At 48.5% G+C, this 21259-nt stretch overlaps 1 protein-coding gene across 16 annotated transcripts in view; it reads left to right on the forward strand.

Moving 5' to 3' along the window:
- The window catches only part of LOC106599863 (liprin-alpha-1), a 91543-nt gene that overhangs the window by 12841 nt on the left and 57443 nt on the right, over nt 1–21259 (forward strand). The gene's annotated exons all lie outside the window — the stretch shown is intronic.

Here is a 21259-nt window from a genome sequence, read left to right on the forward strand (position 1 = left end):
TCACTGCTGACTGACTGGGGTTGACGGGACAGTTGATTCTCAACTGCCATTGTTTTTTTTCCTCATTGACCAGGATGACACACACACACACACACACACACACACACACACACACACACACACACACACACACACTCACCCACTCACACACACACACACACACTCACACTCACACACAATCACACACACTCACACGACCACACACACTCACACACACTCACACGACCACACACACTCACACACACTCACACGACCACACACACACACACTCATTCACACGACCACACACACACACACTCATTCACACGACCACACACACACACCCACTCATTCACACGACCACACACACACACACTCATTCACACGACCACACACACACACCCACTCATTCACACGACCACACACACACACCCACCCATTCACACGACCACACACACACACTCATTCACACGACCACACACACACACACACACACACACACACACACACACACACACACACACACACACACACACACACACACACACGACCTCCCCCCCCCCCACACGCGCACACACACACACTCATTCACACGACCAGCTCCATGAATATATTTCAGAGTGTTGACACCGTGGGGATGTTGTGTTCAGCCCCAGCAGTTTTAATCTAATGTTATGCCCCATATGGTGGAATTGGGCTAATTGTGTCGTGTTGAGGTCAGTGCCATCTGAACACAGTGTGGTTTTGTTGAAGTGGGGAACTGTTTGTCTCTGTGAGCTCTCTCACGCTCTGTCTCGCTCTCGCTCGCGTGTGTGTGTGTGTGTGTGTGTGTGTGTGTGTGTGTGTGTGTGTGTGTGAATGAGTGTGTGTGTGAATGAGTGTGGTTGTGTGTGTGTGTGTGTGAATGAGTGTGGTTGTGTGTGTGAATGAGTGGGTGTGTGGTCGTGTGTGTGTGTGTGTGTGTGTGTGTGTGTGTGTGAATTAAATCTGTTCTTCAGGCCTGGTGGTGTTTCTATGGCTCTACACAAGGGAGGAGGAGATGGACGTTTAAAGAGAGAAGGGGGAGTACGGGGGGGTTAAAGAAAAGCAGGGCTCTGCTGGATGGTGTACCACCACTCAAGGAAGGAGTGGAGGGGGAAATGGGGGAGTAGGGAGGAGGAGAGGAGTGGGGGGGAGAGGAGGACGGAGGGAGGGAGATGAGGGGGGAAAAGGAAGTGGGGGAGAGGAAGGGAGGAGGAGAGGAGTAGGGGGAAAGAAGGGAGGGGGAAGGGAGAGGAAGGGGGGAAAGTGAAAATGAGACGATAACAGACAGACAAGATGGAGGGCGTGGGGTCTGAGGGCAGGGCGTGGGGTCTGAGGGCAGGGCGTGAGGGCAGGGCGTGGGGTCTGAGGGCAGGGCGTGGGGTCTGAGGGCAGGGCGTGGGGTCTGAGGGCAGGGCGTGGGGTGGGGTCTGAGGGCAGGGCGTGGGGTCTGAGGGCAGGGCGTGGGGTCTGAGGGCAGGGCGTGGGGTCTGAGGGCAGGGCGTGGGGTCTGAGGGCAGGGCGTGGGGTCTGAGGGCAGGGCGTGGGGTCTGAGGGCAGGGCGTGGGGTCTGAGGGACGTTTCGGCACAGTGGCTGCTTGGTGTGGGTGGGGAAAGCAGGAGCCCCTTCACGTGATAAGGCCAGAGAGGGAGAATGAGAGAGGCCAGCAGGGAGAGCTTACTGGTCTTGTGATGTGAACCAGTAGAGGACTGTAGTAAATCTCTCATTATAAGATGGAGATTTAGTAAAGTATCATACCCATACTAACCAAGAGCAGTGAGGCATTTCATAGCTCTCTCCCCGTCTCTCTCTCCCCGTCTCTCTCTCCCCGTCTCTCTCTCCCCGTCTCTCTCTCTCTCTCCCCGTCTCTCTCTCCCCGTCTCTCTCTCCCCGTCTCTCTCTCCCCGTCTCTCTCTCTCTCCCCGTCTCTCTCTCTCTCCCCGTCTCTCTCTCTCCCCGTCTCTCTCTCTCCCCGTCTCTCTCCCCGTCTCTCTCTCTCCCCGTCTCTCTCTCTCTCTCTCTCTCCCCGTCTCTTTCTCTCTCTCTCTCTCTCTCTCTCTCCCCGGCTCTCTCTCTCTCTCTCCCCGGCTCTCTCTCTCTCTCTCTCTCTCCCCATCTCTCTCTCTCTCTCTCCCCGTCTCTCTCCCCGTCTCTCTCTCTCTCTCTCCCCGTCTCTCTCTCTCTCTCTCCCCGTCTCTCTCTCTCTCACCCCGTCTCTCTCTCTCCCCGTCTCTCTCTCTCTCTCTCTCTCCCCGTCTCTCTCTCTCTCTCTCTCTCCCCGTCTCTCTCTCTCTCTCCCCGTCTCTCTCTCTCTCTCCCCGTCTCTCTCTCTCCCTGTCTCTCCCCGTCTCTCTCTCTCCCCGTCTCTCTCTCTCTCTCCCCCTCTCTCTCTCTTTCCCCGTCTCTCTCTCTCTCCCCGTCTCTCTCTCTCTCCCCGTCTCTCTCTCTCTCTCTCCCCGTCTCTCTCTCTCTCTCTCCCCGTCTCTCTCTCTCTCTCTCCCCGTCTCTCTCTCCCCGTCTCTCTCTCTCTCTCTCTCCCCGTCTCTCTCTCTCTCTCTCCCCGTCTCTCTCTCCGTCTCTCTCTCTCTCTCTCCCGTCTCTCTCTCTCTCCCCGTCTCTCTCTCTCTCTCTCCCCGTCTCTCTCTCTCTCTCTCCCCGTCTCTCTCTCTCTCTCTCTCCCCGTCTCTCTCTCTCTCTCTCCCCGTCTCTCTCTCTCCCCGTCTCTCTCTCCGTCTCTCTCTCTCTCTCTCCCCGTCTCTCTCTCTCTCTCTCCCCGTCTCTCTCTCTCTCTCTCCCCGTCTCTCTCTCTCTCTCTCCCCGTCTCTCTCTCTCTCTCTCTCCCCGTCTCTCTCTCTCTCTCTCCCCGTCTCTCTCTCTCTCTCTCTCCCCGTCTCTCTCTCTCTCTCTCCCCGTCTCTCTCTCTCTCTCTCTCTCCCCGTCTCTCTCGCTCTCTCTCTCTCCGTCTCTCTCTCTCTCTCTCCCCGTCTCTCTCTCTCTCTCTCTCTCTCTCCCCGTCTCTCTCCCCGTCTCTCTCTCTCTCCGTCTCTCTCTCTCTCTCTCGCCGTCTCTCTCTCTCTCTCTCCCCGTCTCTCTCTCTCTATCTCTCTCCCCGTCTCTCTCTCTCTCTCTCCGTCTCTCTCTCTCTCTCTCTCTCCCCGTCTCTCTCCCCGTCTCTCTCTCTCTCCGTCTCTCTCTCTCTCTCTCTCTCCCCGTCTCTCTTGCTCACTGTCCTTTACTGTTTTAAACTCTTCCTTCCTCCTCTGTTCCCTCCCTACTCTTTTGCCTCACTCAACTCCAAATGGGATTTGTTTCCGTAGCGTCTTGGTTTGGAGGGCTTCTATAAAATATCTCTGTTTTTCTCCTCGTGTGCCTCTGCCTAACTATTTTTTTCTTCCCACATTCACTCTTTCTCTCTCCCTTCCTCTCTTCAAAGTCCTTTTAGAGTTATGTTCCTTGTTTTAGCATCTTTTGGAGTTTCCTAAGGAGGGAGGGAGGGAGAGAGAGATTACTGTATTCTATTGATTGTAGTGAGTAAATCCAGCCTCACTCTGTATTCCATGGAAAATGTGACGAGGAAAACTTTGTTTTTTCATTCACTGGTGGAAGTATGGAGCTGGTGGAGCATAGCCAGGCGGATTGTTGGTCTTCTATCCATTGAGGGGACCCTGAGAGGGGCAGAGAAACACAGAGAGAGGGGGGAGTACAGTAACCCCCCCAAAAAAATCTACCCAAAGTTTCAGTCTTGAGTTTTTTATGTATATGGTTGTGTAGTCTATGTTTTGTATATCTGTGACAGAAAGGTTGACTGAATTTCTCTGCATGGACTTTGAGACCCAGGGCCTGGCACCAGTTCCCACACTAGTCCCCTCCTTTCTCCCTCCCACTCTGGGTTTGGCCACTCATGGTCACGGTCCGGTCTGGCAGGTTGGCTCAGGTCCCCTTTAGGACACTCTGACTCTCTTGAGACAGGCATGTTTTCTCCTGGCTCAGTACACAGGCTCTCTGTAAACGTTGCACATTACTGCAATGCACTGTTTGCTGCCTGCTGCCTGCTGCCACAAAGCATCTCTATAACACAGGCTTATGAGGCAGCAGTAGTCTCCTTGAGGAAGCCCTCCCTCCCTGCCCTAACCCAGATTAAGGATTTGGGGGCTCTGTTAATCTCTGATATCAGAGGGGCTCTGATCAGTGGAAATTAGAGTGGGGTCGTGCCCTCCAGATAAACAATCCACTGTTTGGAACTGGAGTGAGTCAAGGACTAGTATGGAGATTCAGGAATGGGTTGAACCCAATAGAGGAATGAATCTCCTCTGAACCTTGGCTCTCTGGGGCTGAACCTAGGCTCTCTGGGGCTGAAATGACAGGCTTCTCTGAATTACGCCCCATCTCTGTTGGCACTTTGTTTCATTCCACTAATTGTGTGTGTGTGTGTGTGTGTGTGTGTGTGTGTGTGTGTGTGTGTGTGTGTGTGTGTGTGTGTGTGTGTGTGTGTGTGTGTGTGAGAGAGTGAGTTGGCTGATGTAAAGCTCCTTAACCTGAGAGTGGCTTACCACAGTACAGGGTGTTGTGGCCTCATAAGGCCTTGTAGCAGTGGAGCCATCTAACCCAGGCATCACATCACTGTAGCTATAATACTTAAAGGGCTAGATCAGTGGTTCTCTAACCTCTCCTCGGGGGACCCCCCGCCCCCCCATTTAACGTCAGGGGGTCCTGAGGAGAGGTTAGAGAACCACTGATCTAGATTAGAGGTCGACCGATTAACCGGAATGGCCAATTAATTAGGGCCGATTTCAAGTTTTCATAGCAATCGGTAATCGGTATTTTTGGTCACCGATTTGCCTATTTTGAATATTTTTTGTTACTTTTTTTTTACACATTTAACTAGGCAAGTCAGATTAAGAACACTTTCTTATTTACAATGACGGCCTAGGAACGGGGGTTAACTGCCTTGTTCAGGGGGAATTCGTTTTTGCAACCTTCGGTTACTAGTCCAACGCTCTAACCACCTGCCTTACATTGCACTCCACGAGGAGCCTGCATGGCATGCTGACTACCTGTTACGCGAGGGCAGCAAGAAGCCAAGGTAAGTTACTCGCTAGCATTAATCTTATCTTATAAAAAACTATCAATCTTAACATAATCACTAGTTAACTACACATGGTTGATGATATTACTAGTTTATCTAACGTTTCCTGCGTTGCATATAATCGATGCGGTGCCTGTTAATTTTTCATTGAATCACAGCCTACTTCGACAAACGGGTGATGATTTAACAAGCGCATTTGCGAAAAAAGCACTGTCGTTGCACCAATGTACCTAACCATAAACATCAATGCCTTTCTTTAAAATCAATACACAAGTATATATTTTTAAACCTGCATATTTAGTTTATATTGCCTGCTAACATGAAATTGTGTCACATCTCTAGCGTTCATTGCACGCAGAGTCAGGGTATATGCAACAGTTTGGGCCGCCTGGCTCGTTGCGAACTAATTTGCCTGAATTTTACGTAATTGTGACATAACATTGAAGGTTGTGCAATGTAACAGGAATATTTAGACTTAGGGTTGCCACCCGTTAGATAAAATACAGAACGGTTCCGTATTTCACTGAAAGAAAAAACTTATGTTTTCGAGATGATAGTTTATGGATTCGACCATATTAATGACCTAAGGCTCGAATTTCTGTGTGTTTATTATATTATAATTAAGTCTATGATTTGATAGAGCGGTCTGACTGAGCGGTGGTAGGCACCAGCAGGCTCGTAAGCATGCATTCAAACGGCACTTTCGTGCGTTTTGCCAGCAGCTCTTCGCTGTGCTTCAAGCATTGCGCTGTTTATGACTTCAACCTGGGTGGGTATAATTTGTGGAATGTTCCAACAGGAATCTATTCCAAAAACTTGGTAAATAACAAGGTTTCCAAAAAACAACGCATACAAAGTTGTATAGCGGCAGAATAAGATACTGGGTAGGGAGTGGTCTATTTCGTAGGGAGTGGTCTATTTCATTGCGTTTTTCACTCATCACGTTTATTCCGAAAACTGTCTGTCCTCACTCTGGTTGCCTATGGACAAACATTAAGAATAAGCTACGTGGTGAGTTGATGCCTATTCGGCAGCTAGTTAGCTAGGTTTGTATGCGTTGCTACTTTGTATGCGTTGTTGGTTGGCAACCTTTTACTTTACGTTTTTTGGAACAGATTCCTGTTGGAACGTTCCACAAATTATTCCCACCCCTTCAAGCCTGTCAACTCCCAAGATGAGGCTGGTGTAACCGAAGTGAAATGGCTAGCTAGTTAGCGGGGTGCGCGCTAATAGCGTTTCAAACGTCACTCCCTCTGAGACTTGGAGTGGTTGTTCCCCTTGCTCTACATGGGTAACGCTGCTTCGAGGGTGGCTGTTGTCGATGTGTTCCTGGTTCGAGCCCAGGTAGGAGCGAGGAGAGGGACGGAAGCTATACTGTTACACTGGCAATACTAAAGTGCCTATAAGAACATCCAATAGTCAAAGGTATATGAAATACAAATCGTATAGAGAGAAATAGTCCTATAATTCCTATAATAATATAATAACTACAACCTAAAACTTCTTACCTGGGAATATTGAAGACTCATGTTAAAAGGAACCACCAGCTTTCATATGTTCCCATGTTCTGAGCAAGGCACTTAAACGTTAGCTTTCTTACATGGCACATATTGCACTTTTACTTTCTTCTCCAACACTTTGTTTTGCATTATTTAAACCAAATTGAACATGTTTCATTATTTATTTGAGGCTAAATTGATTTTATTGATGTATATTATATTAAGTTAAAATAAGTGTTCATTCAGTATTGTTGTAATTGTCATTATTACAAAAACATTTTTTTAAATCGGCAGATTAATCGGCATCGGGGGTTTTGGTCCTCCAATAATCGGTATCGGCGTTGAAAAATCATAATCGTCCGACCTCTAATCTAGATCACCCCCCAACGTCAGCAGCATCTTTTACAAACAGGGCTGTGGAACGGCATGTAGAATTAGTTCCAGTCCACCTTAGACCCACTATTCCACCAATGGACACAACGTATGAACATAGAGCCCCTGCATGAGGACGTTGGTCGTACAGGGACATTCACCACCAATGTTTTCCTACTCTCCCAGGATACTAAAAACATCGAAGGAATCAAACTGAGATGGGAGAGACTGGGATAGAGGGAGAGACACGGAGAGAGGGGGAAAACTGACTGACTTACCGAGAGACGGAGGAAAGGACCTAGAGGGGGAGAAAGAAAGAGGGACAGAACAGGAGACTGAGACAAAGGCGGACTTGTTCCAGACAGTCACTAGAGTAGAGAGTCTGTCAGACCAGTGTTGCTGCAGTCTCTAGACCAGATGTAACAGCAGAGTAGAGTCTGTCAGACCAGTGCTGCTGCAGTCTCTAGACCAGATGTAACAGCAGAGTAGAGAGTCTGTCAGACCAGTGTTGCTGCAGTCTCTAGACCAGATGTAACAGCAGAGTAGAGAGTCTGTCAGACCAGTGTTGCTGCAGTCTCTAGACCAGATGTAACAGCAGAGTAGAGAGTCTGTCAGACCAGTGCTGCTGCAGTCTCTAGACCAGATGTAACAGCAGAGTAGAGAGTCTGTCAGACCAGTGTTGCTGCAGTCTCTAGACCAGATGTAACAGCAGAGTAGAGAGTCTGTCAGACCAGTGTTGCTGCAGTCTCTAGACCAGATGTAACAGCAGAGTAGAGAGTCTGTCAGACCAGTGCTGCTGCAGTCTCTTACCAGATGTAACAGCAGAGTAGAGAGTCTGTCAGACCAGTGTTGCTGCAGTCTCTAGACCAGATGTAACAGCAGAGTAGAGAGTCTGTCAGACCAGTGCTGCTGCAGTCTCTTACCAGATGTAACAGCAGAGTAGAGAGTCTGTCAGACCAGTGTTGCTGCAGTCTCTTACCAGATGTAACAGCAGAGTAGAGAGTCTGTCAGACCAGTGCTGCTGCAGTCTCTTACCAGATGTAACAGCAGAGTAGAGAGTCTGTCAGACCAGTGCTGCTGCAGTCTCTTACCAGATGTAACAGCAGAGTAGAGTCTGTCAGACCAGTGTTGCTGCAGTCTCTTACCAGATGTAACAGCAGAGTAGAGAGTCTGTCAGACCAGTGTTGCTGCAGTCTCTAGACCAGATGTAACAGCAGAGTAGAGAGTCTGTCAGACCAGTGTTGCTGCAGTCTCTTACCAGATGTAACAGCAGAGTAGAGAGTCTCAGACCAGTGTTGCTGCAGTCTCTAGACCAGATGTAACAGCAGAGTAGAGAGTCTGTCAGACCAGTGCTGCTGCAGTCTCTAGACCAGATGTAACAGCAGAGTAGAGAGTCTGTCAGACCAGTGCTGCTGCAGTCTCTTACCAGATGTAACAGCAGAGTAGAGAGTCTGTCAGACCAGTGCTGCTGCAGTCTCTTACCAGATGTAACAGCAGAGTAGAGAGTCTGTCAGACCAGTGTTGCTGCAGTCTCTAGACCAGATGTAACAGCAGAGTAGAGAGTCTGTCAGACCAGTGTTGCTGCAGTCTCTAGACCAGATGTAACAGCAGAGTAGAGAGTCTGTCAGACCAGTGTTGCTGCAGTCTCTTACCAGATGTAACAGCAGAGTAGAGTCTGTCAGACCAGTGTTGCTGCAGTCTCTTACCAGATGTAACAGCAGAGTAGAGAGTCTGTCAGACCAGTGTTGCTGCAGTCTCTAGACCAGATGTAACAGCAGAGTAGAGAGTCTGTCAGACCAGTGTTGCTGCAGTCTCTTACCAGATGTAACAGCAGAGTAGAGAGTCTCAGACCAGTGTTGCTGCAGTCTCTAGACCAGATGTAACAGCAGAGTAGAGAGTCTGTCAGACCAGTGCTGCTGCAGTCTCTAGACCAGATGTAACAGCAGAGTAGAGAGTCTGTCAGACCAGTGTTGCTGCAGTCTCTAGACCAGATGTAACAGCAGAGTAGAGAGTCTGTCAGACCAGTGTTGCTGCAGTCTCTTACCAGATGTAACAGCAGAGTAGAGAGTCTGTCAGACCAGTGTTGCTGCAGTCTCTAGACCAGATGTAACAGCAGAGTAGAGAGTCTCAGACCAGTGTTGCTGCAGTCTCTAGACCAGATGTAACAGCAGAGTAGAGAGTCTGTCAGACCAGTGTTGCTGCAGTCTCTAGACCAGATGTAACAGTAGAGTAGAGAGTCTGTCAGACCAGTGTTGCTGCAGTCTCTTACCAGATGTAACAGCAGAGTAAATAACAGTTTAAGGAGATGCTGCATGCCATGGACCACGCTCCAGCTCAACACACTGTTCAGTCTAGTTGTCTGGGCTACTTTGACTTTTGACCTGCAGATGGCTAGAGTTGTGTGGTTCAGGGCAAAACGTGTCAGTGGCTTCAGATTGCAGAGTGCTGTTGGGAGCATGGTATCAACACCATGGCATTTACATTGTATTCTACATGTGTACTTGTTTTACAGTTCCCTACCAAATGCTTATTAAAGACATGCTGACTAAGTATTTTTTTTACTTCCCGCTTTGGGCTGGACGTGTCAATGTGTAGTTCATACGTGTATAATCTATGAGCAGAATGACTGTTTTACCACCAAATCCCTCGTTTGAAAGCAACGGTCTTTCTGGAAGCTGTGCTGTGTCATTTCCCCCGTGTTTCCCCCGTGTTTCCCCCGTGTTTCCCCCGTGTTTCCCCCGTGTTTCCCCCATGTGGGCCCAGGGCCCTATCAATTGGGAGTTCCACCCATCTGTATCATGAACCCTTGGTAGAGGGCTCACCTCCTGACAGACGAGACAAACAGCGGTAGCATCATACCCTCTCTGTTACCCAGCGGACATCTGCACAGCGAACACACAGAGAGAGGGAGAGCCAGAGGCTACTCCCATTTCATTCAAATGGGTGTATGCACGTGCTCCGCCCTACATATTTAATGTGTGTGTGTGTGTGTGTGTGTGTGTGTGTGTGTGTGTGTGTGTGTGTGTGTGGTGTGTGTGTGTGTGTGTGTGTGTGTGTGTGTGTGTGTGTGTGTGTGTGTGTGTGTGTGTGTGTGTGTGTGTGTGTGTGTGTGTGTGTGTGTGTGTGTGTGTGTGTGTGTGTGTGTGTGTGTACATGCTGCTCCAGAGCCAGTACTGTTCTTCCTTCAGACAAGCGTGCGTCTATTTGCACAATGTCTCTTGTTTACATTCACTTGGAAATGTCCAAGCTTCTCAACCATGACATCTGGTAGCTACTCTCTCTCTGTCTGTCTGTCTGTCTGTCTGTCTCTCTGTCTCTCTGTCTGTCTGTCCGTACACAAGGCATTAGGAACACCTGCTCTTTCCATGACACAGACTGACCATGTGAAAGATATGATCCCTTCTTGATGTCACCTCTCTCTCCGCTCTCTTCCCTGTCTCTCTCCTCTCTTCCAAATCTCTCTCTCCTCTCTCTTCCCCATCTCTCTCTCCTCTCTCTTCCCCATCTCTCTCTCCTCTCTCTTCCCCGTCTCTCTCTCTCCCATCTCTTTGTTTCTGTCTGAGTCATAGGTTGTCGTTGGGGTGTAAACATGTAAGTGATGTGAAGTGAGTTTATCTGTGTGTTTAAACAAACAGGGCTGCTCCCTGTCACCTGTCTCTGTCTGACGCATCACAGACAGACTCATATGGTGGTGTTGTCATGACACTACTGTCTACACTGTTTGGCTTTACACAGGCCTGTTAGAGAGGACTGTTCTGTTTGGCTTTACACAGGCCTGTTAGAGAGGACTGTTCTGTTTGGCTTTACACAGGCCTGTTAGAGAGGACTGTTCTGTTTGGCTTTACACAGGCCTGTTAGAGAGGACTGTTCTGTTTGGCTTTACACAGGCCTGTTAGAGAGGACTGTTCTGTTTGGCTTTACACAGGCCTGTTAGAGAGGACTGTTCTGTTTGGCTTTACACAGGCCTGTTAGAGAGGACTCCCTCTGAAGTGTCCTTCTGGAATGAGGGCGAAAGGGAGAGAGCTGTCCTGGAATGAGGGAGAAAGGGAGAGAGCTGTCCTTCTGGAATGAGGGAGAAAGGGAGAGAGCTGTCCTTCTGGAATGAGGGAGAAAGGGAGAGAGCTGTCCTTCTGGAATGAGGGAGAAAGGGAGAGAGCTGTCCTTCTGGAATGAGGGAGAAAGGGAGAGAGCTGTCATACTGGAAGGAATTTTGGGGCTCCCGAGTGGGGCAGCGGTCTAAAGCACTGCATCTCAGTGCTAGAGGCATCACTACAGACACCCAGGTTCGAATCCAGGCTGTATCACAACCAGCCATGATTGAGAGAGAGGGAGCTGTCATACTGGAATGAGAGAGAGGGAGCTGTCATACTGGAATGAGAGAGAGGGAGCTGTCATACTGGAATGAGAGAGAGGGAGGGAGCTGTCATACTGGAATGAGAGAGAGGGAGGGAGCTGTCATACTGGAATGAGAGAGAGGGAGGGAGCTGTCATACTGGAATGAGAGAGAGGGAGGGAGCTGTCATACTGGAATGAGAGAGAGGGAGCTGTCATACTGGAATGAGAGAGAGGGAGCTGTCATACTGGAATGAGAGGGAGGGAGCTGTCATACTGGAATGAGAGGGAGGGAGCTGTCATACTGGAATGAGAGGGAGGGAGCTGTCATACTGGAATGAGAGGGAGGGAGCTGTCATACTGGAATGAGAGGGAGGGAGCTGTCATACTGGAATGAGAGGGAGGGAGCTGTCATACTGGAATGAGAGAGGGAGCTGCTGTCATACTGGAATGAGAGAGAGGGAGCTGCTGTCATACTGGAATGAGAGGGAGGGAGCTGTCATACTGGAATGAGAGAGAGGGAGCTGTCATACTGGAATGAGAGAGAGGGAGCTGTCATACTGGAATGAGAGAGAGGGAGCTGTCATACTGGAATGAGAGGGAGGGAGCTGTCATACTGGAATGAGGGAGAGGGAGCTGTCATACTGGAATGAGGGAGAGGGAGCTGTCATACTGGAATGAGAGGGAGGGAGCTGTCATACTGGAATGAGAGAGAGGGAGGGAGGGAGCTGTCATACTGGAATGAGAGAGAGGGAGCTGTCATACTGGAATGAGGGAGGGAGGGAGCTGTCATTGTTGAATGAGGGAGGGAGGGAAGATACTTTCCTACGCTGGTGGTGTACCACAGCAGCAAATCCAGGTTTCTGTTAATACTGGAAGGAATTTTGGGGCTCCCGAGTGGGGCAGCGGTCTAAAGCACTGCATCTCAGTGCTAGAGGCATCACTACAGACACCCAGGTTCGAATCCAGGCTGTATCACAACCAGCCATGATTGAGAGTCCCATAGGGCGGCGCACAATTGGCCCAGCGTCGTCCGGGCTTGGCCGGGGCAGGCCGTCGTTGTAAATAAGAATTTGTTCTTAACTGACTTGCCTAGTTAAATAAAGGTCACATGAGAGGAGGAGGGAGCTGTCATACTGGAATGAGAGGGAGGGAGCTGTCATACTGGAATGAGAGAGAGGGAGCTGTCATACTGGAATGAGAGAGAGGGAGCTGTCATACTGGAATGAGAGAGAGGGAGCTGTCATACTGGAATGAGAGAGAGGGAGCTGTCATACTGGAATGAGAGAGAGGGAGGGAGCTGTCATACTGGAATGAGAGAGAGGGAGGGAGCTGTCATACTGGAATGAGAGAGAGGGAGGGAGCTGTCATACTGGAATGAGAGAGAGGGAGCTGTCATACTGGAATGAGAGAGAGGGAGCTGTCATACTGGAATGAGAGGGAGGGAGCTGTCATACTGGAATGAGAGGGAGGGAGCTGTCATACTGGAATGAGAGGGAGGGAGCTGTCATACTGGAATGAGAGGGAGGGAGCTGTCATACTGGAATGAGAGGGAGGGAGCTGAGGGAGGGAGCTGTCATACTGGAATGAGAGAGAGGGAGCTGTCATACTGGAATGAGAGGGAGGGAGCTGTCATACTGGAATGAGAGAGAGGGAGCTGTCATACTGGAATGAGAGAGAGGGAGCTGTCATACTGGAATGAGAGGGAGGGAGCTGTCATACTGGAATGAGAGAGAGGGAGGGAGCTGTCATACTGGAATGAGAGAGAGGGAGGGAGCTGTCATACTGGAATGAGAGAGAGGGAGGTCGCTGTCATACTGGAATGAGAGAGAGAGGGAGGTCGCTGTCATACTGGAATGAGAGAGAGAGGGAGGTCGCTGTCATACTGGAATGAGAGAGAGGGAGGGAGCTGTCATACTGGAATGAGAGAGAGAGGGAGCTGTCATACTGGAATGAGAGGGAGGGAGCTGTCATACTGGAATGAGAGAGAGGGAGCTGTCATACTGGAATGAGAGAGAGGGAGCTGTCATACTGGAATGAGAGAGAGGGAGCTGTCATACTGGAATGAGAGAGAGGGAGCTGTCATACTGGAATGAGAGAGGGAGCTGTCATACTGGAATGAGAGAGAGGGAGCTGTCATACTGGAATGAGAGAGAGGGAGCTGTCATACTGGAATGAGAGAGAGGGAGCTGTCATACTGGAATGAGAGAGAGGGAGCTGTCATACTGGAATGAGAGAGAGGGAGCTGCTGTCATACTGGAATGAGAGAGAGGGAGCTGCTGTCATACTGGAATGAGAGGGAGGGAGCTGTCATACTGGAATGAGAGAGAGGGAGCTGTCATACTGGAATGAGAGAGAGGGAGCTGTCATACTGGAATGAGAGGGAGGGAGCTGTCATACTGGAATGAGAGAGAGGGAGCTGTCATACTGGAATGAGAGAGAGGGAGCTGTCATACTGGAATGAGAGGGAGGGAGCTGTCATACTGGAATGAGGGAGAGGGAGCTGTCATACTGGAATGAGGGAGAGGGAGCTGTCATACTGGAATGAGAGAGAGGGAGCTGTCATACTGGAATGAGAGAGAGGGAGCTGTCATACTGGAATGAGAGAGAGGGAGGGAGCTGTCATACTGGAATGAGAGAGAGGGAGGGAGCTGTCATACTGGAATGAGAGAGAGGGAGGGAGCTGTCATACTGGAATGAGAGAGAGGGAGGGAGCTGTCATACTGGAATGAGAGAGAGGGAGCTGTCATACTGGAATGAGAGGGAGGGAGCTGTCATACTGGAATGAGAGAGAGGGAGGGAGGGAGCTGTCATACTGGAATGAGAGAGAGGGAGCTGTGGTGTACCACAGCAGCAAATCCAGGTTTCTGTTAATACGGAACAGTTTTTGTGTTCATTTATCCCATCCGATATCTAGCCTGTAATACCAGGAGGACAACAGGTCGCAGCTAGCGTAGCGGTTAGAGCATTCAGCAGGTCATCTAAAGGTGGCTGTTTGTAATCCCCAGGCAGACAAGGTGAAACATCAGTTGATGTGCAAGGCAGTTGCTCCAGGGTCTGTGTTGATAATGGCTGATCATGTTTGACCCAGACGGTGACCCCAGTCTCCGAGGGTGTCTCAGGGGGAGTTAGGTTATGCAGCCACACAGAGACACCCCGCGCGCACAGAGACACCCCGGCGCGCACAGAGACACCCCGGCGCGCACAGAGACACCCCGGCGCGCACAGAGACACCCCGGCGCGCACAGAGACACCCCGGCGCGCACAGAGACACCCCGGCGCGCACAGAGACACCCCGGCGCGCACAGAGACACGCGGGAGACACACCCCGCGCGCGGGGGGGACACACCCCGCGCACACTCACTTAGGCGCCCACACACATCACACACTCTCAACAGATTCTAGGAAGCCGTGCTGACAGGTGTAAGAAAAAGAATCTTCAGTGGTATTTTTCTCTTCCCCCGAAGCGCTAGGTCAGAAATGAAAAGGAGCGCATTCAGCTGTGCTTTTGTCACGCTCTGCGCTCAGGCCTCTTAGTGCTGCAGTGATGGATGGACATTGGACAGACATGCTGCTTATCAGTGGAGCCCACATTAGGCCGCTACCACAGGGCCTTAGCCCAGATAGACTTGTGTGCTAAACATTAAAGCATGTCTGACCGAAGCGTTTTGCCTTCGGTGATGTAGAAAAGAGAAAAGCTTCCCTTGGTGTCTGCTTTGGTCATATGTCTTTAGTACAAAGAGGAGAGACACACACAGGGGCACCACAGGGGCAACACAGGGGCAACACAGGGGCACCACAGGGGCACCACAGGGGCACCACAGGGGCACCACAGGGGCACCACAGGGGCACCACAGGGGCAACACAGGGGCAACACAGGGGTGAAAAAGAAAGCGACACACAGAGGTTGCAGATTTATATTCATAGTTTGTGACATTTTGAAAATCTAGTGTTTTAAGTGCCAAGATTTCATACTCAATTTGGCTTTTCATCTAGTTTGATTCGCTGCACACTATTGAGGAAGGGAATGTTGTTTTGAGACCCGCGTGTTTGACGACAACTGATGATAAACTGATAATTAGAGAAGGGATAAAATGAAACAAGGCAACATTAGATGATGCATTACTTAGCAGCGATGGGGGTATCAAAAGAAATGTAATCTGATTACTTTTTATGAGTAACTAGCAATTCCATGTATTACTTTTCAACAGTTGGTAATATATTAATAGTTACTTTGTGAAGTAAAGTGTGCCTTGCTTTCAGAATCATAACACGTTTTCATGATCCGATCTCAGTTTGTTTCCTCATATAAATAGAATTGGCGCCGTGAAAGAGAGATCATAGCTTTTCATTCAAAATATCTGTACAGATGTTTGTCTTCCAGTATATTTGGCTAATTCAGCAGCCCATATGAAAGTGCAGCACTTGTAGACTAGCACAGGAAAGCAGCGCCACAGATGGAAGGAGGAACTAGTGATCAGACCTGAGGTAGTAAGTAGCCTATCAGATGAATGCAGGAACTAGTGATCAGACCTGAGGTAGTAAGCAGCCTATCAGATGGAAGGAGGAACTATTGATCAGACCTGAGGTAGTAAGCAGCCTATCAGATGGAAGGAGGAACTAGTGATCAGACCTGAGGTAGTAAGCAGCCTATCAGATGAATGCAGGAACTAGTGATCAGACCTGAGGTAGTAAGCAGCCTATCAGATGGAAGGAGGAACTAGTGATCAGACCTGAGGTAGTAAGCAGCCTATCAGATGGAAGGAGGAACTAGTGATCAGACCTGAGGTAGTAAGCAGCCTATCAGATGGAAGGAGGAACTAGTGATCAGACCTGAGGTAGTAAGCAGCCTATCAGATGGAAGGAGGAACTAGTGATCAGACCTGAGGTAGTAAGCAGCCTATCAGATGGAAGGAGGAACTAGTGATCAGACCTGAGGTAGTAAGCAGCCTATCAGATGGAAGGAGGAACTAGTGATCAGACCTGAGGTAGTAAGCAGCCTATCAGATGGAAGGAGGAACTAGTGATCAGACCTGAGGTAGTAAGCAGCCTATCAGATGGAAGGAGGAACTAGTGATCAGACCTGAGGTAGTAAGCAGCCTATCAGATGGAAGGAGGAACTAGTGATCAGACCTGAGGTAGTAAGCAGCCTATCAGATGGAAGGAGGAACTAGTGATCAGACCTGAGGTAGTAAGCAGCCTATCAGATGGAAGGAGGAACTAGTGATCAGACCTGAGGTAGTAAGCAGCGTACCTTTGGTAGAGCGTGTGCGGCTCCCTCCGACAGTCCGAAACGTTTCGATATTTTTTTTCTTCATGAAAATGACGCGGCTCCCTTGGACATGCAAAGTAATATTATAAAGTAACATGTTACTTTTGTTTAATGTACCGAGTAATATGTAATATATTAGTTTCCAGGTAACTGACCCCAACATTGATTATCAGTATGGGAGAGCCTAGTATGTTGATATTTGTTGCTTACTGAATACTTTTCTACTCAACAGTATGTACTAAATAGTATGTAGTACGATTAGTAAACGGCTGCATACATTTCTACTAAATAGTATGTACTAAATAGTATGTGGTATGATTAGTACACAGTATGTCGTTTTGGTTAGTAGTAGGCAGACAGATTTCAGACACAGACAGTGATGAGAAGAGACAGAGAGATAAAGGGAGACCAAGAAGGAGAGTGTGGATAAATGGAGGGAAAGGAGAGAGTATGCAGGGCAGGCTGTCCTGAAGTAGTCAGACAGGCAGGGCCTCTCTCTCTCTGGCGGCTGGTTATATATCAGACTGCTCTGGAATTCTGGAATCCAACATTCCAACTCCCCACATAATAACCCCTTTCCCCGCCTCCTCCTCCTTCACTGGCTAAAGGACGGGCACTTATGCATGGTCAGGCCAATCAAAAACTCCCATGGTCTCTAGTGTGGAATCGGTGCCAGTCGCCAAAGAAGTAGATCAATATATAAGAGAGGGAAAGAAGAAGGGCTTCCTCAGGCCGTGGGGACTGAACAGTGTGTGTCCTCAAAGAAGGCCTGGATACTCAGGGAACCTGTCCCACTGAACCAAATATCAGGATGGTTCACTCTATAGGCCCAACCATGGAATCTGTTAAGGTGTGTGTGTGTGTGTGTGTGTGTGTGTGTGTGTGTGTGTGTGTGTGTGTGTGTGTGTGTGTGGTGTGTGTGAGAGACTAGGTGTGTGTGTGGTATAGGGCAAGAGTCTCTAGTTGGTAAACTGCATGTAGTCTTAATGCATGGTGGCTGTTGATTGAATGGGATGGATGGAAGACTGGAGGGAGACTGTTGATTGGATGGAAGACTGGAGGGAGACTCTGTTGATTGGATGGAAGACTGGAGGGAGACTCTGTTGATTGGATGGAAGACTGGAGGGAGACTCTGTTGATTGGATGGAAGACTGGAGGGAGACTGTTGATTGGATGGAAGACTGGAGGGAGACTCTGTTGATTGGATGGAAGACTGGAGGGGAGACTCTGTTGATTGGATGGGATGGATGGAAGACTGGAGGGAGACTCTGGAATATGAAGTTAAATGAAGTGTCTCTCTCTCTCTCCTGTCCTCTCGCTCTCTCTCTCTTCTCTCCTGTCCTCTCTTCTCTCCTGTCCTCTCTCTCTTGTCTCCTGTCCTCTCTCTCTTGTCTCCTGTCCTCTCTCTCTTGTCTCCTGTCCTCTCTCTCTCCTGTCCTCTCTCTCTCTCCTGTCCTCTCTCTCTTGTCTCCTGTCCTCTCTCTCTTGTCTCCTGTCCTCTCTCTCTTCTCTCCTGTCCTCTCTCTCTTCTCTCCTGTCCTCTCTCTCTTCTCTCCTGTCCCCTCTCTCTCTCTTTCTCTCTTTCTCTCTTCTCTCCTGTCCTCTCTCTCTCTTCTCTCCTGTCCTCTCTCTCTCTCTCTCTCTCTCTCTTCTCTCCTGTCCTCTCTCTCTCTCTCTTCTCTCCTGCCCTCTCTCTCTCTCTCTCTCCTGTCCTCTCTTCTCTCCTCTCCCCTCCATCTCTCCCGATAGTTGTAGTCAGTGTGTGTTGTTCTTACTGTGGTTGTGTCCATCTGGTCCTCTGAGAGATGGAGAGCTCAACCTTTCTGAATAGATACAAAAGTATAATCTTAGTTATTATTATTTTTCAGTCAGATTCGTGAAATAGTGCTACTACTCATTCAATACTTCAATCGTATTTTAAATTAAATTCACACATAAACATACAGCTTAAATATTTTCTCTGCAGCTTAAAAAGTGACTGTCAGGAAGTGTGTAGTTCCCCAACCTGTTGACTGGAAGGAAGTGTGTAGTTCCCCACCCTGTTGACTGGAAGGAAGTGTGTAGTTCCCCAACCTGTTGACTGGCAGGAAGTGTGTAGTTGCCCAACCTGTTGACTGTCAGGAAGTGTGTATTTCCCCAACCTGTTGACTGTCAGGAAGTGTGTAGTTGCCCAACCTGTTGACTGTCAGGAAGTGTGTAGTTCCCCACCCTGTTGACTGTCAGGAAGTGTGTAGTTCCCCACCCTGTTGACTGTCAGGAAGTGTGTAGTTGCCCAACCTGTTGACTGTCAGGAAGTGTGTAGTTGCCCAACCTGTTGACTGGCAGGAAGTGTGTAGTTCCCCAACCTGTTGACTGGCAGGAAGTGTGTAGTTCCCCAACCTGTTAGACTGGCAGGAAGTGTGTAGTTCCCCAACCTGTTGACTGGCAGGAAGTGTGTAGTTCCCCAACCTGTTGACTGGCAGGAAGTGTGTAGTTCCCCAACCTGTTGACTGGCAGGAAGTGTGTAGTTCCCCAACCTGTTAGACTGGCAGGAAGTGTGTAGTTCCCCAACCTGTTTACCAACATGGAAACGTATTATGTATGTGTGCAGCCTATGGGCCCTGGTCAAAAGTAGGCTTTATAAAATCCATTTGATTGATTTGACCTGTCGCTCTAACGTTGTGTTAACCTCTCTAGGCTAGGCGGGACGAATTCGTCCCACCTACGTAACAGCCACATCTATCCTGTGGCGCGATTTTCAAAACCTTAAAAATCCTATTACTTCAATTTCTCAAACATATGACTATTTTACAGCCATTTAAAGACAAGACTCTCGTTAATCTAACCACACTGTCCGATTTCAAAAAGGCTTTCCAACGAAAGCAAAACATTAGATTATGTCAGCAGAGTAACAAGCCAGAAATAATCAGACACCCATTTTTCAAGCCAACATATAATGTCACCAAAACCCAGAAGACAGCTAAATGCAGCACTCACCTTTGATGATCTTCATCAGATGACAACCCTAGGACATTATGTTATACAATACATGCATGTTTTGTTCAATCAAGTTCATATTTATATCAAAAACCAGCTTTTTACATTAGCATGTGACGTTCAGAACTAGCATACCCCCCGCAAACTTCCGGGGAATTCGCTAACATTTTACTAAATTACTCACGATAAACGTTCACAAAAAGCATAACAATTATTTTAAGAATTATAGATACAGACCTCCTCTATGCACTCAATATGTCCGATTTTAAAATAGCTTTTTGATGAAAGCACATTTTGCAATATTCTAAGTACATAGCCCAGGCATCACGGGCTCGCTATTTAGACACCCGGCAAGTTTAGCACTCACCATAATCATATTTACTATTATAAAAGTTTGATTACCTTTTGTTGTCTTCGTCAGAATGCACACCCAGGACTTCTACTTCAATAACAAATGTTGGTTTGGTCCAAAATAATCCATCGTTATATCCGAATAGCGGCGTTTTGTTCGTGCGTTCCAGACACTATCCGAAATAGTAAAGAAGTGTCGCGCGCATGGCGCAATTCGTGACAATAAAATTCTAAATATTCCATTACCGTACTTCGAAGCATGTCAACCGCTGTTTAAAATCAATTTTTACGCCATTTTTCTCGTAGAAAAGCGATAATATTCCGACAGGGAATCTCCTTTTCGGCAAACAGAGGAAAAAATCCCAAAGGTGGGGGCGGTCGGGTCACGCGCCTAAGCCCAGTGTCCCTTGATCGGCCACTTGAGAAAGGCGATAATGTGTTTCAGCCTGGGGCTGGAATGACGACATTCTGTTTTTTCCCGGGCTCTGAGCGCCTATGGACGACGTGGGAAGTGTCACGTTAGAGCAGAGATCCTTAGTAAATGATAGAGATGGAAAAGAAGTTCAAGAAATGGTCAGACAGGCCACTTCCTGTAAAGGAATCTCTCAGGTTTTGACCTGCCATTTGAGTTCTGTTATACTCACAGACACCATTCAAACAGTTTTAGAAAATTTAGGGTGTTTTCTATCCATATGTAATAAGTATATGCATATTCTAGTTACTGGGTAGGAGTGGTAACCAGATTAAATCGGGTATGTTTTTTATCCAGCCGTGTCAATACTGCCCCCTAGCCCTAACAGGTTAATGTGTTGTTGTCCAGGAGTTTGCTGTCTCTCTAACGTTGTGTTAATGTGTTGTTGTCCAGGAGTTTGCTGTCATCTCTAACGTTGTGTTAATGTGTTGTTGTCCAGGAGTTTGCTGTCATCTCTAACGTTGTGTTAATGTGTTGTTGTCCAGGAGTTTGCCGTCTCTCTAACGTTGTGTTAATGTGTTGTTGTCCAGAAGTTTGCTGTCATCTCTAACGTTGTGTTAATGTGTTGTTGTCCAGGAGTTTGCTGTCATCTCTAACATTGTGTTAATGTGTTGTTGTCCAGGAGTTTGCTGTCATCTCTAACGTTGTGTTAATGTGTTGTTGTCCAGGAGTTTGCTGTCATCTCTAACGTTGTGTTAATGTGTTGTTGTCCAGGAGTTTGCTGTCATCTCTAACGTTGTGTTAATGTGTTGTTGTCCAGGAGTTTGCTGTCATCTCTAACGTTGTGTTAATGTGTTGTTGTCCAGGAGTTTGCTGTCATCTCTAACGTTGTGTTAATGTGTTGTTGTCCAGGAGTTTGCCGTCTCTCTAACGTTGTGTTAATGTGTTGTTGTCCAGA

Source organism: Salmo salar, chromosome 26, assembly GCF_965601325.2.
Source record: "Salmo salar chromosome 26, fSalSal1, whole genome shotgun sequence".
Classification (NCBI taxonomy): Eukaryota; Metazoa; Chordata; class Actinopteri; order Salmoniformes; family Salmonidae; genus Salmo; species Salmo salar.